Source organism: Miniopterus schreibersii (assembly GCF_964146895.1).
Source record: "Miniopterus schreibersii genome assembly, chromosome: 4".
Lineage (NCBI taxonomy): Eukaryota > Metazoa > Chordata > Mammalia > Chiroptera > Miniopteridae > Miniopterus > Miniopterus schreibersii.
The window spans coordinates 89,260,185-89,276,393 of NC_138105.1; the positions used below are offsets into that span (position 1 = coordinate 89,260,185).

At 49.0% G+C, this 16,209-nt stretch overlaps 1 protein-coding gene across 1 annotated transcript in view; it reads right to left on the bottom strand.

Annotated features, from left to right (window-relative positions):
* Positions 1–14,053, bottom strand: part of ATP10B (ATPase phospholipid transporting 10B (putative)) — a 216,370-nt gene extending 202,317 nt beyond the window's left edge. Inside the window, exon 1 of the mRNA XM_081135492.1 lies at positions 13,797–14,053. The gene's annotated coding sequence lies outside the window, so the exon portion shown is untranslated. The remainder of the gene's footprint in view (positions 1–13,796) is intronic.
* Positions 14,054–16,209: the final 2,156 nt, after the last annotated feature.

Genomic DNA, 16,209 nt, shown 5'->3' on the forward strand with positions numbered 1-16,209 from the left:
TTTCATAGATGGGGCTTTTGTCAACTTTCTGAAAGAACTAAGAACTACGACACATTTAAAAGTATCCGGCTTTCCGGGGTCTTCAACTTGGTAGCAACAAGACCACATTCACATCAAGGGGACAAAGCAGGGTTGGTACCCAGGTGTCCACCCTAATCTTTTCTAGCACCAGCTCCTCAAAATTCCCCTTTTCTCACAAGGCATCTAATCCAGGTAGGGTCAGGGGTCACTATCTCCTCACTATCCTCTCACCTTCTACACCTGCCCTATGTCCAGCCAGTGCCTACATTGCTCTTAGCCCCCTACCCTGGAAGGGCACCACCACCTCTCTCTAGGTTTACCCCAATCCTGCCCAGTCCAAGCCTCTCCGCTCCCCTCAGCCTTTTCCACACAGCCTTCTGGTTGCTCCAGTTTCATCTTTCTCTCCTCTCTCTCTCTTCATCCCAAAGACATACATTCTGGAATTTGGGAAATATAAAATCCTAAAGAACATTCTAACTGAAAGTTGTCCCTGTGAGTGTCAAGCTCTTTAGGGCAGAAACTATGTCTCACTGTACCTTCTAAAACTTCATAATGCTTGGTACAGTGAGGGTCACTTAGTAGACACTCCCTAAATACTAACTGGTTGGGCGTACGTGGTACAGTTCAGGGCATTCAGTGGGTGCTCATTAAATAGTTCTTGGACCAGCATATTATGCAAAGAGCAGAAAGAGGCAGACTGATCTGGGGCACAAGTTGCCCCTGATTCTACCAGACATGGTAAGAAGGACACTATGGCATCAGATGCTTTGATGAGCACTTTGTCTACTTTTGTAGGCAAAATGCTTTTTTGTATACACTGTCCGGGTGAAATATGGTAACAACCCTCTGAGTGATCTACTATTACCTTGATATAATAAATGAAGAAAAGTAACATGACATGGAAGAATGACTCAGATTCAGCTGTGATACCAGAGGCGTGGTCTCATCATATCACTGGTGTCCCATTGGCCATGCCAAGGGATGGCCCCTGATGGCCCCCGTCCTTGTCCCAGGTCAGTGTTCCACAAGGAATGAGTGGAGGAGCTGGTAGAGGGCTACAAGTGGCTTCAGCAGATCCATCTCTCGGGATAGCCATTGCCCTGAGTCAAGGAACAGGACCCCTTTAGATACGGCATGTGACAGTCCCCTTCCTAATGGGACAGGCACGGTGCACATGAGCTGGTTTGCAGAGCCACCCACCAGGTCTTGTTTCCATTTCGACTATTTCAATATTTTAGTAGCTAATGTCAACTTACAGGGCTTACGATCACTTCTATTTTTGCTTTTGTTTATAAAACAGCTAAGCGATGCGAATATATTCGTCTCTAATTAGGAGGGAAATAATGTATCAGAAATAACTAGAAAAAAACCACGGAGGAGTGTGGGGGGGAAGGTCGGTTCCATCTTGGAGGCCTCAGCTGACCTGCTAGGTGCCGAGTTAAGCAGAAGAGCTGTCAGGAAGTGAAGAGATCTCGTTTCCAAAACCAAGGAGTGTTTTGGTGACCTTGAACACGTCACTTCACCTTTGGGCTTCCTGAGTTTGTTAAAAGCAGGGACTGGGCAAATGAAAATCCCAGCTCATTATAGCCCAGGAGGCCCTGCATGATGGGACCTTTGCCGTGTCTCTCTGTGCCCCTCCTTCACCCTGTCCACTGTGCTCCGGCCGCACTCTTTCTCCTCGGACCCGTGGCAGGCTTGCGCCACAGCCTTTGTGTCTGCCCTTCTCTCCGTCTGAACTGCTCTCCCACCTTCTCGCCTTCCAGATGAGACCGGGTCCCTTTTGACCTTCAGGTTGCAGCTCAGGCAGGTTTCCCCGCGCTCCTAGCTAGTGCCGTCTGCCCTTCCCTTGTTTTACTGCTGGCACTCATCACTTCGGAAAGCCTCCGTTATCCGTGTGTATTTTCTTTCCAACACAAGGGAAGCTCCAGGAGAGCAGGGACCTCGTCAGGATGACAATTAGGAGGTCCAGTGCCACCCCAGCTCCGTCCTGTCTGCACCCCGCGGCACGGCTCGTAGCCACCCTCTAAGCTCAATGGAACTGCTGCGCCTAGTGCCCACGTAAGGCTGATGGAGGGGATGGGGTGCGGGAGGGATTCCCTCTGGCTCCTTTTATTTCCTCCCCACCCTCAGAACTTCGCTGGGCCATGGAGGGAGAGTCAGTCCCAGGGCCCCTGCGATGAGAATGCAGCCTCCTGAGCCTCGCTTCAGAAAAACGAGAGCTGCACCTGCCTAGTTCAGGATTGGGCAGCTGGTCTCCCTGAGCCCACCGTCCCAGCCCGCCCACTACCCCTCACCACTGCGCACGTGGCCCAGCTCCTTGCCTTCTCCCTCGAAGGCCCCGAAGGAGAGAGTGCGGGCAAAAAGCTGGAGAACTGCGAAGAACCCTGTGTTCTTCCTCCTTTCTGTGTTCTTTATGCTCTCGCACCTTTTATGGGGCTGGGCGCCTCGCACTGATGGCAATGAGTTATTCAGGGCATGTGGAGTTACGGGGCCTGGGTGCGAGGTAAGTGGAATTATTTGCCGTGGAAATACCCAGTCCAATCTCTTAGTAAATTGCAATCTTTGCAACAAGGTCCCTCTGGAACGTGCTTAAATAAATGTATACCTTGTTGGAGAGATTTTCAGCAATTCAAGAGATATACTGGGCTCTTTTTGATAAAAATATAATTGGCTTTGCTCTATTTGCCATAAAATTTAATTAGCCATCAGTTATCAGAACGTGTTAATTGCCTGATTGTTTATTATTTGACAGGTCAGGTTGAATCACCAAAATACTTCTCCAAAAAAAAAAAAAAAAAGCCAGCTACGTGTCACTTAAATATATATGCCTATATGTGTGTGTGTGTTTATATATGTATGCATGTATTTATTCATGAAAGAAAATTAAGCAGCCTTTTGTGTTCTGTTTGGTTAGGTTAAAACAAGTTGTTCAACTCCACTTTCTTGTATGTCCAGACCTGTGCTAGACCCAATGGCAAAGAGGTGATAAAACGCCACCCTACTCTCCAGACCCTTCACCAATCAAACTGGGGAGTTCAGACATAAATTAAAGGAAACATACAAGGCTCTATGTAGCCACAATTATATAGGGTGCCCCAAAAAACATATATACACTTTAACAGCTGATAACTCACTTAATTTTCACTCCTTTTCAGGTTTGACTGAAATAATGAGTGAAGCCAGACTAAGCTTTGAACAAAGAAAGTTTATCCTAAAGTTCCACTAGCCTTTTTTTATGGGGATACATAAAAGATTAAGTTTACAGTTCACAACCAGCAACAGTCAACGAATTGAGGGCTCACAAATGCCAACCAGAATGATTCTCGATGTTTGCGATTCCATTGCTTCATGTTATCAGCAGTTCCTGGACCAGAACTGTCATCAGTTTGAAAATGGGCATTGACAAAAAAATTATTCACTTCTGCGGATTCTTTTAAATTTTAAAATAGAAATCGAACTGTATGTTAATAAATGCTGACTTTATAATCATTCAAAGTGTGTGTACATTTTTGGGGGACATCCTGTATATAGCCTGGGCACTAATTATACAGCTGTCCAGAGAAAGAAGTTACCAACATGGGGTGGAGGAGGTGGACCTTCTGCGAATTTTATAAAATGCTCCCTTTTGAAGGACCATGAATACAATTCCTTTCAGGGTTCAGACCTAGGAAACAGCTGCCCCTTTTCCTGGGAAGCAGCATGATGCCAGGATCCCGCCGCTCTAGTCAGAGGTGTCCCTAAAGACTGGGAGAGGCCTCCATGGGGGCTGGTGCCCCAGCACAAGCAAGTGAAACGAGACAGCATTCGAAGGTGGGAGGGACACTTGCTTGGAGGTTGAGCTCTAGAGAGAACCATCTGCCTGGATACCTAGGCAAGGGGACATCACGCAAAGACAGAAGGAGGTGCTTATCTTCTCCACCTGGCCCAGGGCCATCCCTGAAGTGCACCAACTTACTTTCCAGGACCACCCGCATTTTGGAGATGACGCCCTCCGCGTTCCCTTGGCCTGCCATCAGGGCGGAGGCGAGTCTTCCCTGCCCAGAGCATCCCTTCAGTTACCATAGAATCGGCGGGTAGGACTGGGTCGCTCACCTACTCTGTGCTCCCAGTGAGGTGGGGACGTGATAACACCCCTGAAGTACACTATGTCTCTACGCTACCAACAAGCAAACAGGCTCAGAGACATTCAGAAGCATGCCAAAGTCACACGGCCCGTAGGTGAGAGCAGCAGCACTGGAATCCAAGCCTTCATGGACGTCTTAGATGTCTGCTTTTTTTAAAAAAAATTATCTTTATTGTTGAAAGTATTACAGATGTCCCCTTTTTCCCCAACAATGACCCCTTCCACCCCCTCCCCAGGCTTTCACCACACTATTGTGTGTGTCCACGGGTTATGCATATATGCATATAAGCTCTTCGGTTGATCCCTTCCGGCCTGTCCCCCACCCCCTTCCTTCTGATATAGCACATCTGCATTTGCAGGGGAGTGGTGCGTGCACTGAAAATAACACCAGGCTGCACACTGGGAAAGCTGGGCTCTGGTCCCTGCTTTACTGCTACCGTCTTACATGATCCCGGCAAAGCCCCTCTCTGCTGGGGGCCTCAGTTCTCCAATGAAGACTCGCATCCGCTGCTCTCTGAACTGAATGCACAAGATGTTTTGGTATCTTGTTTTCCAACAGATTTACAGAGGGATTCATGACCACCGCCCCTTCCCAGAATGTTAGGAACCACTAGTTTAATAATGCTAAGCAATAAAATCCTGTCAGTATTTATATTTACCTTATGTTCACATTATTCTAAGCATTTTACCTACTACTATTTAATCCTCACAACTCTATAATGTAGGTACTTTTTATATGCATTTTAGGGATGAGAAAATGAAAGCACAGAGAGGTTAAGTAACTTTCCCAAGGACACACAGTAATTGGTAGAATCCAGGTACGAACCCAGGCAGTCTGGCTCCAGCACCCATTTTCTTTAACACTCTGGTTACTTTCTAATAGACATCTGAAACAGGATGTACGTCCCAAAGACAGCTGCAAGGTCAAGGGGCTGGTACAGTTCAGAGGTCATCTGGTTCAGTGGCTTCCAAACCTTTGCACACTCTATGGGACCCTACTTTCTCATCACCTAAAGTGCCACATGTGCTTTGCAGCAAGTTGGCACATAAAACAGATGGCAGCTTCTCTGAGAAAAGAACAGAGTGGATGTCATGGTTCCGAGTGCACATGTGGGCATGTGAGTGTGCATGTGTGTGAGATGTAGGGGTTAGTGTGTGGGATGTGTCTCAAAGTTTGGCCCCTCTGCCCTCCACAGTGGCTCCAAACCATCTCTTCCAAACTGCACAGATCCAGAGAACACAGTGTGGAAATCACTCATTCTGCCCTGGCCGTCCCTTTGCTTTATGGGAGGTGAAATGAGGCTCAGAGAGCAGGTGGCTGGGTGTGGGCCCCAGGCTCCTGGCCCAAGTTCACGTTTCTGTTTCTGCCTCCTCTCCTTGCTGTAACCAGGCCACTGCCCACAGCCGCGGGGCTGTTACCAGTGAAAGACAGACACACTTCCATACATGTCTTCTAGGCTTTGGGGTGGTTTGGCGATGGCAGGAATGTCAATGACAGGAAAACTTTCAGCTAGAAGTGATGTAGTCGGGGAGGGGTGTCACCCAGAACATCCTCACACTCCTCAAGTCCGATTGCACCATTTGTCTGCTTGAGTGGGGTGGCCGGGAGTAGGAGGGGGGAAGGTCACTGCCCCTCCCCTGCTGGCCCCCAGAATCTGGTGAGACTCATTCTTCTGGACAGAATGTGTCTGGGGACGTCAGGCCTACTCACAAGGCACAACTCTGCCGTCCTCCCTGCCACCTGCCTTCCCTTCTGGGTTTGCCATCACAGCCCTTTGCTGCCTCAGCAGCTGGCAGCTGGGCCTGGCTGAGTGTTTCAGTGAGCAAGGGCTCAGGAGAGCTGTGGCCTGATTTAAGCAGGGAGGGGACCACTGTGGGGCAGGGTGGGGACCCGCAACCACAGAGCTTCCTGGCAAGTCCCCTGGATGCCGAATGACTGGGGGCAGTTTCTGTGCACAGCAATTGAGGAACACCCTCCTGGGGCCGCAGTGAGAGGGAAGCTGGGCACCTCACCTGCCTACTCTCTCTCTCCATAGTCACGGTTCTCACAAGGGCTGCAGATAGTCCCCTCTTCATTTCAGGGAGCACTTACAGGGTGTCAGGCACCACGCTAGGTGCTGGGAGGAAATGCATAAAAAGCCAGTCCTCGTGAAACTGCCAGTATAAAGGGGGAGGCAAACAAGTTAAATGAAAACACAGTTTATAATTAGAATTGGTAACAAGCTCCATAAAGAAAACACAAGGAATTAAAACATATAGCTGGGAGTTTGATTGGGTCTAGACGTTCGGGCAAGGAGAACTTCTGTGTGGCGGTGAGAAAACTGAATGGTCTGAAGAGTAGGCAAATGACTAGAAGTGGGAACATTGTCCAGATGGAAGGAACAGCAAGTGCAAAAACACTGAGGCTACAGGGCACACTTGTTTATTTGCCATGAAATATCCACGGCATATTCACACAGGCGCGCACAGATTCCGTCTACGCGTTACCTACCACTCTGTGCACAGTGCACCTGTTCGTTTCTCCTTCTCAAAGTGTTGAAGAAGCACAAACACGGAGCTGGGTTAAGTGAAAGGAGAGGTCCGATACGGAGCACAATGGGGACACGGCCGGGGTGGCCTAGAAGGCTGGAGAGTCAGGAGGTCTGTTGGAGGAGATAACCCTCGTCTAAGAGTAAGATTTCCTAGACAAAGAGAGTGAGGGAGAGGATGATTATGCCGAGGGCACAGCGTAAGCCAAAGCTGAAATGTAGAAGATGGCCGGGGACCTCCACAGGCAACTGCCAGCATTTTGGTGTTACTGGGCTGTAAAGCAGGGGGTGGCAGAGGAGGCAGAAGCCCCTTGCAGGATGTCCTCACATGCATTTATTTTTCCATGAACGTTTGTTAGGCATCAGCTACAGATCAGGCGCTGGGGTTATGATATCACACCAATTCAGCCCTGGTGTATGGCCTGGGAATTAGAATTCACACAAAGTGGGGACTCAGTCAAGGGAGGAAAGCCCAACAATCAGACGAAAGGGAGTTGGGAAGATGCCTGGGAGAAGGAGCTAGAAGGCCAACTTAGTAGGCCCCATTTAAAATGTTGGTCTTCATTCTCAAAGCAGCGAGAGGCTCCCGGGGGTTTTAAGCAGGGTTTAAGCACGTTCGGACTTGCAATTTGAAGAGATGACTCTGGCGCTGAGAGGGGAGGGCGTCTGTTCTCTGACTTGGACACCCCGGCCCTCGGCAATCAGTGTCTGTCACGGCAATGGAAGGGAACCGTGACATGCACGCCACAGCGTCACCCAGCCATGCGGAAATCCCAGCAGCTTCCCCTCGCCCTCTCTGCACTGGGAACCATCCCGGGTGGCTGGTGACGACTCCTTCCCAACTGCGTCCGAGGCCAGCTGTGATGTCCTGCAGCAATTATATTAACCTCGGAGCTAGAAACGAGCTGATGGAAAGCTGCTCATCCATGTAATGAGGTCTCAGTTTTAGTTTAGAAATGTGTCAGGTAACCTGGTCAGAGACAGCAGTTTTTCTTTTCCTGTTTGTCAGGAGATGGGGGAGGTGGGGCTCAAGTTCTGTGGCTTCAACTGCAATGGGACAAATGTCACCTGCGCATGACATGCTCAAGTCAGAATAAGCAAATGTGAAAGGAGCAGTGACACTGAGGCGAACCCAGGACAAGATGTGGTGGGGTGCGTGTGGACATAAACATCGTAATTATCACCTAATAGTAATGAAGCACTTCACGGGTCAAGCGTCATCTGCATCATCTCATGTAATGTAATGGGTCTGTGGGGCAGGTACCTACTGTATTCCACACAGAGCTCAGAGTGGTGAATTCAAATCTGAATCCTTCTAACTTCAACGTCTGATTTTACGATGACCTGACGTTTAGCTCCATCCCTGGATAATAAAAGCCCTGGATCGGTGTTTTGGTATAGAATTGTGACATCTGTTTTATATACAGGGGAAGGATACTCCAAGCTAGTAGAGAGGAACCTCTTTCCTGCCGAGCTCAGATGAGCCTCACTGTTGTGCATTTCTGGAATGATCTTGTGGTAGAAAAGGAAGACTTTAATATCATACCATCAGCCAGTGCATTATGCTGGTCCAGGGAAGGGATTGTTGGCATTGAAAGAACTGGGTTCAAATTCCACTTCCGTAACTTACTTAACAGGTGCTTAACCTCACCAGCCTCAGTGTCCTAATCTGTGAAGCGATGATCCCAGTACTTATGTCATTAGGTTGGTGGGAGAATCGAGTGAAGGGGTGTACACGCAGGGGCCCATGGAGAAGTGTTATCGATAAATGTCTGCAGAGCTGAACAAAATGAAAGCAGTGCTATGCTGCTGTGGAAAATAAATAATTTGTGCAAGATCACATAGGCATTAAAGGGCGTGGTATTCAGGATTTAACTAGATTTCTCCGACTTCTTTCTGAATTCCTTGCTGGGAACAGTCTGGTGGCACAAGTACCCCCTTGTGAGGGACAACACTTTCTGGATACACTAGCCACATGCAGACCAAGACTTGTCTGCTTTTGTAAATGACAGAATTCACAGGCCAGTCCTTAGGCTAAGATGCCAGTGACTGAATTATGCCACAGCACTGAAAATGGGCTTTAGGGTCAGCGATCAAATCACCTTGCTCATAAACCAGGCCGAGAAGGGAACAAGGAAAGGGAAGGAGAATTGGAAAAAGGTAAAAGGGTTACTATGGAAAAGGGTAAGGACTGGCCTGGGCACCTTGGAGAGACACAAACTCCACCCGCGTGCTTACCTACTGTGACGCTCCTAAAGTGAAGGGTTGGGGGGCGCGGGAGCCGAGCTGAGCAGCTAAGGAGCTCAGCTGCGCCTGGATAAGGCAGGGAAGTCACGCAGGCTCACCGCCCACGCGGGGAAGCACCGGGAAACCGGGCGAGGCAGGTTTGCCCACATCCCCCGTGGGCTGGGCCAGCTGGACGGGTTTTTCCACAGCTAATCAGTAACGTGTTATCAAACCATCGCAAAGAGGGTGGCACAGGCAGGAGGAGTTTGGGGCAGTTGAGCACAGGGGTGAAGACCAGGTCGTGGTGGCACCACTTCTAGCAGAGGGCCCCCCTCCTAAATGTCACCTTCCTCTTCCTTAAAATAGGAACGACAATCCTGGGACCTACTTGAGAGTGTTGTTATGTTAGGGTCACATGGACTCATTAAAGAAACTCACATGTAGCAAGCACTCAATAAAAGGAAGCTGTTAATTATTAATTATTGTTATTATTTCAGAGGTATATCAGAGCAGGCGGCAGCAGGATGGCTGCTTTTCAGGGGTGATGGTGGTCTCACGTTGCTGTCTGGAATATTGGCAGAAGCAAGTCCCCACCCAGCGGGGAGTGAGCCCAGAAAATAAGTCCAACATCCAACTGGGTACCACAACCTGAAGACTGTGAATGCAAGTGCTGGCATCTGTCTTTGACCAGCCCTGGACAGACCTCTGGACAATTTCTTCTGCTCCTTTATCCCAACACTGATGCTAACTTAAGAGACTTTCTCTCAGCAGAGTGAAGCCAGCATAGGACAAGGTTATCACGGAGCTGGAAGATGTCCCCGAACCAGCCAGGTCAGTGCTCTGTCTGGGGGAACCGGAGCACCACTGATTGCTTTTAATCAGCAAACTTCACACCTGGAGGGCAGTGTGGTTGCCTACCCATAAAAGAATCCCGAACGGAGGCGAAAGCTCTGGCTGGTTGGGTGATATCCCAGAGATGTAAGTCATTTTCAACAAGACACTTTGCTCACCAGCCCAAAGATGTCAGGAGGCCTATAAGTACATTCAGGAACATGCCTGGAGAGAAAGCAGCTTGGGTCTTGGAGAGCCAGCTCCCACCACACCGTGAGTTCCCAGAGGAATGTGTGTTTCCTTGAGAGTTTATTGAGGAAATATGACATAGAAGAGAGAAGGCTCTGGATGAACATAGTTGCAGGCTCAGATCCTGGGTCTAGCCGTGTCATCTGACTCTCCATCAGTTTCTACATTGATAGGATGGCAGTGAGAGGACCTGGCTCACAGGAGGGCTGAAGGAAACGCAGCAGGGGCAGCAAACATTTGAGAGAACGTGACACAGCTGGCACCGTTTCAGCTCTTTATATGCACTCACTTATATAATGCTCACAATAGCACCAGGAGGAAAGATCAGGAATATCCCCACGTATAGATGGGAATATTAAACAGAGAGGTTGAGAAACTTGTCCAAGGTCACACAGCCAGCAACCGACCGAGCCAGGCACCCTACGTCAGGAGCCCATGCGCTCGCCAATGTGATGAACTGCCCCTTGCACAAGAGATAATGTGAGGAAAATGCTTCAACAGTGCCGAGTATGAAGAAGCAGTTAATAAACGCTGACCACCATTATATCATTACCCCCTACAGAGCATGTAGTATCTGCAAGCTCTCCCACGGATATGAGGAATTTAAAACAGTTTGGGTTCAGGCAAGTATCCAATGTATGCTCTGCGCTAGGACTGATGGTTTTCATATCCCCTGTTGGCAAGATGCAAAATTTTGCTTTCTTTATGAAAACATTTTTCATTTTCTTCAAAGGCCACTCAAAAAAAAGAAGTCAGTCAGCATGCATTAAAATTGGGCTCCATCTTTCACAACCTGAGGATCTCGAACCTCCTAAGCCTCACATTCCTTATTTCCAAAAACAGAGTCAGCATGAGCATTAAATGAGATTACCCGAGAAATCCTCTCAGCACTTAGTAAGTTCTCAATAAAAGCCCACTGTCAATATGGTCATTATCCGCAGCATGGCCCGAGGACTCGGGAGAGGATTTCTGAGAAGCATGGCCAGAACCCAAGCCCACGCCGCCAGGCACTTAATGTAATTCTCTTCCCACAGAACAACTTTGCTTGTGAGCCCCTTCCTCCCCGGAAAACCATCAGGGCGCTGGCTTGGCTCCTGATTCAAAATATATTTCTTTCAGAAAAAGCATTAAAAAAATCTAAAATAGCACAGGGGAATAGAACTGGGAAGGAGTGCCTTTTAAAAAGAAAGAAGATTCACAGAGCAACCTGAGGATACGATATAAAAATCAGGCGTCTCTTAAATCAAATAGGGCCAAGGCCAATGCCAGGAAGGCTCCGCGCACATTACAATGAAGAACACATTAGTGCAAGAAGGGACCCATAAAACCACCGGCTTGTAAAATACTGCCAAATGCTGCGCGCTTGCCAAGGAGCACTGTCGCCGGGCTGGATTCTGCCGCTCCTCGCTGCAAAGCCGACAGGCTCGGTATTAATTAAAGTGTCTAAGTCAATTCTTGAGGTAGGGAGCTGCTGGGAAAAGGGCTCCTGCAGAGAAGTCTCTACCTCTGATCAATTTCTTTTGGAGTTGTGGATTTTCTGCAAGTGAAATTCTCCAAAATGTCCTGCAAGTGTATTCTCTGCTCCCCATTGCTTTGCAGGGCTGGCCGCTTGTGAATCAGAGATAAAGGGATCTGGTGTTGACATCACTGACACACCGAATACAGGCATGGCTCTGAGGTACTGCGGGTTCGATTCCAGACCCCCACAATAAAGCCAGTATCATAATCAAGAGAGCCCTAATCTCATTGCTGGCAGAGGGTCTTGCTTTCAATGTGTAAGAAATGCAACATCTATGAAGCATAACAAAGCTAAGCTCAATAACACGAGGTACGCCCACGGGGTGCACGTGTGACACCAGCCCTGATCATTCCATTTGCCTGAGGATAAATGCGAGAAGCGGAGGCTCAACGGGACTTGCCCACAGCGGCAGAGAGTGGCAGAGCCCAAATATGGGGCTCTTCTGATCCTGTAAAGGAATGACAGCCAAAATAGCAAAGCTAGGTGAGAATTTGAGTGAGTGGCTTGATAAAGCAGGGCTGGAAGGGTGCACTCTGAGCCAGCTTTCTGAGGCCGTATTGGCAGGGCCCGTGCCCCAGGCATGGCTAAGGTCAAGAGCGGGTTTGGTGTCCAGAAGAACATGATGGGGTAAGTCACAGGCGGCAGAGATGGCCCTATCATACACACCCTGCTCGTCCTTAGGAAACTAAATCCATTTGATGCCATTTAGCCTTTTTCCCTATGTTACCCCAGAATGAAATCATTTGTCCCCCGAGCCCCTGAAACCCACGTGTTCTTTACTGTCTAGGACAAGATGTTTGCCTTCCCAAGGGAGATTGACTGGACGCGTTGGATGAGAGGGAGGCAAACTGGGGGTCGTGATCTCTCCTGACCCCTTTTATCATTCATTCACTCAGCAAATATTAACGGAGCCTCTGTTATTATTGGGAAATCTGCTAAACTCTAGGGGCCCTGGAGTGTCCAGCAGGCAGAAGACATGGAAGGTCCCCACCCTCATGGACTTACAAACAAGAAGACAGAGAACTTCAGTTGTCGTCAGCACTATGAAACTAACCAGAACTGCAAGGGAATGCAGTGGGGGTGGAGGGGTCCAGTTTAGACTCTGTGCTCCAGGAAGCCCACTTGAACAGGCAACATTTGAGCTACAACCTGATTGAAGACAGGTAGCCAAATACACAAAAAACCCAGGGGGCATGTTCCAAGCAGAGGGAAGACCAGGTACACAGGTGCCAAGGAGGGAAAGAACAGAGAAAGCCCATGCCGCTCCCTCAGCATGAACGGAGGGGCCTGGTACAGGCGAGGCTGGGGAGTGGGCAAGGGCTGGAGTCATGAGAGGCCTGGTAAACCACTTTGGGGGTTGGGTTTAATCCTAAGGAGCCACAGTGCACTGGCCCAGTATCTGGCTCTCAAACACATTCCCCTTCCCCTCCCATTGCCGGCTCTGGTGGTTTAAAGATCAGCTCCATTGCTCAGCTGACAGTCTCTGATTCTTAGACCATGTGGATTACATACTGCTGACACTGGGCTCTTAACAGTCTCCAGATCCACAAGAAGGGGCCACTGAGGCCTGAGAAGTAGAGACCAAGGTCTAGATTAGTGCCCGAACTTGGCAACAGGAACATGGGCTCAGCTAACCTCCCTGAGCCTCAGCATCGCCATCCGTGATTGTACATAATACCGACACCTGCCTCATGGGCTTGCGACAAGATGTTCAGTGTTTCACCCGCATGCTTTGCAAATCAAGCTTTCAATAAGCTCTCACCATTACTCTTTTCACGAGTCACCATCATCAAAAACCCAACTCTGTCTCAGTCTCTCTTGTTCACACACGTACTTCTTTCAAAATCCTGCATGATGGTTTTGTAAGCTTTAGGAAAAAGGCCCTGAAATAGTACAGGTAACGACCAATTCTTATATATAAGCCCTCCACACAGGTAATTCATTCCAAGCTATGAGGCAGCAAAAGCTGAGACTGCTCATCAATGTTTGGAAGAAACCAAGACCAAGTCGAGTGATCACTATAACCATCCACAGTTGTCCTTGTAACCCAGTCAACTGCATGCACGGGGCCCTCCAATGTGAGCAAAGAGCTCCCCAGATAAACAGAGGCATGAGGTTCCCTGGAAGCCTGTTGCCGCTGGTGGCTGGTGGTGGACCCAGCTGCAGCCCCAAGGAACCAGGGTACTGAAGATAAGACTGGGCAGCCTCAGTAGCATCCTTGCTCCTGGCCAGCAAGCAGTGAGCAGAACTCAGGAGAAAAAAACCACCCTCCCGTCTTAGCATCAAGTTGGGAGCTTACCTCCTCTGTCTCGGTGCAGGCTCCGGAGCTCTACCGGGGTAGTCAACACTGCTTGGGCGTTTTCATTCTGGTGGGGCCATGAGGGAGGGAGGCTGGGTTGTCACCACCTCCAGTTAGCCCATCAAAGGGGAGGGACAGCCAGTGAGAACTCCATTCTTCTCATCCCTGGCTTGAAGAGTCAGCTCCAACCCCTTTTAGAAGCCCAGCCTTCAATGTCACAAACCTGCTCACGATTCCTCCACCCATTTCCTCCTCTCCTGGCCGGCTTAGCCCGGCCCTGCCCAAGGCTTTTGGGCTCCTCCTCCAAGACCTGCATCTCCACCCTCCTCCTCTTCCTCCTCCTGAGGCTCCCTGGCAGGGCTGGCCTAACCGGCTCTGGAACCCTAGCTCACCCCAGAGAGGCTGCTGTGCTGTGAGCTAGTGGGTGGTTGGCCCCTGTCTCCACCAGCCCGCTTCCCCTCCACCCCCACCCCAATTTATTTTGAGAGAGAGCTCCTGGGTTAATTTGAGCCAGGACTTGGGACCTAGGCCCAGCTGTGAGAATACAGAGCGTACTCATTTTCTAGTAATTAACTAAAAAACCAGGATTTTGAAAGCCAGTGTCAGGAGTCCAGACCAAGGAGCTGCATCTCTGACAGAGACTTGACTATACTGCACCCTTCCTTCAGGATCCCAGCTTTTCTCACAACAGATGTGGCAGCTACTTTTATTCTCAGCAGGAAGGTGAGGGACAGGTTGAAATGTGCCCACTGGGCTGAGAGGAGATTCCATCTCTTCCTCTGGGGGTAGTTGGGAGATCAGCGGGGAAAGCTCGGTCATGCAAGATCACCTGTGTTATTAAAAGGTGCTTAGTCATCCCAGGTAAGGGCTATTCCATTGAACCCACAGGTGGTCGTAAGGAGTCGAACCATCCTTGAAAAAAGACAATGGCTTAGGTACCAATTCCAAGCATTTTGCATTGCATTTCCCTACTCTAGCAAGTTAGAATGATCTCTCTCCAGGTCAGAGATTTCCAGATTTTAGGATTCAAAGAAATTATATGGGGTATTAAAAATGCAGATTTCTGCATGAAACTCTCAGATTCTAGAAGTGCTCAGGAATCTGAATTTTAAAAATGTCCCAGGTGATTCTGAGGTGGGTGGTCTGGCACCTGTGCTTTAAGATCTCTGGCCCTAGAAGAGATCTGTAGTCTCCATTCTCAGCCTGGCTTTTCTTGGTGCCTTTAAAACTCAGCTGAAGACCAGCTCCTTCTCCATTGTTTCCAACTGGCTCTTCTAACCTGCCCCCAGGAATTTCCCAGCTGACTCCAGTATCACTGAACTTTTTTTTTTTTTTTTTTTTTTTTTAGAGAGAGAAGAAGGGACAGGGAGGTAGAGAGAAACATCCATCCATCCATGCTTCCTGCATGCCCCCTACTGGGGATTGAGCCTACAACCAGGGCATGTGCACTGACCCACGGCCCTTTGGTACATGGGAGGACACTCAACCAACTGAGCCACACTGGCCAGGGCTGAGCTCTTTCTAATCACATCAGAGAAGACAGTGAGGCCCAGAGTCCCACCTTTCTCCCACCGAGGCCCAGACCTTAGACTGTTGCCACCACTACATTCTCTGTCCCGAAGTGAATTCTCCCTACACCAGCCCCTCCCCAAGCCTACTTTCTCTCAGTACCACTTCAAACAGAGAAGAAGCCAGGAGCATGGGCCCCACAATCAGTTCCTCTCCCTGCCCCATGCCTGAGGCAACCTGTGTTCAGGTTCCTTATTTATTGAGTCAAGTTTCATTTAGAATGAGATTCTCGGGTCTCATCTGCTCCCCTAAATTGAATTATTTTAGAATCGACTAGGTCTCTTGATTGTCCATGTCAATGACTTAATCATAAGGCAAGAACTACAGGACTGATTTGATTCAAAACACATTTACTAAGCACCTAATATGTGCAGGGCTTTGTGATGGACACAGTAAGGGAGCGAAGAGAACTGAAAGGAGCTGATGATGATGTTATTGTTACTGGCATTGTTTTACCAGTGAATCGGGCAGAGGGCATGGGATAGGAATCGAATGATGAGAGCGATGTGGGAAAATGTGTGCTTGGTTTGCCCAAGGGGAAATGCCACCCTACCAGTAACTCAAGTGATCCCACGTGACACTATGGGAAAACTAAACATGAATGTTTTCTGGCCTTGACAGTGCAGTTCCACAACTTTCCTAGGACTCATAAATGTCCCAGCACACGAATGGCAGCACAGTCCAGGGGTTACAAACACAGACTGTGGCACCAGACTATTTGGATTCAAGCCCTGTCTCCACCAGCTCACAGCCTTGTGGTTTTGGGCAAACTGCTGACCTTCTCTCCGGGATAAAAGTAGTATTTACATCACAGGGCTGTTACCAGGTTGATGTGATATCAGCA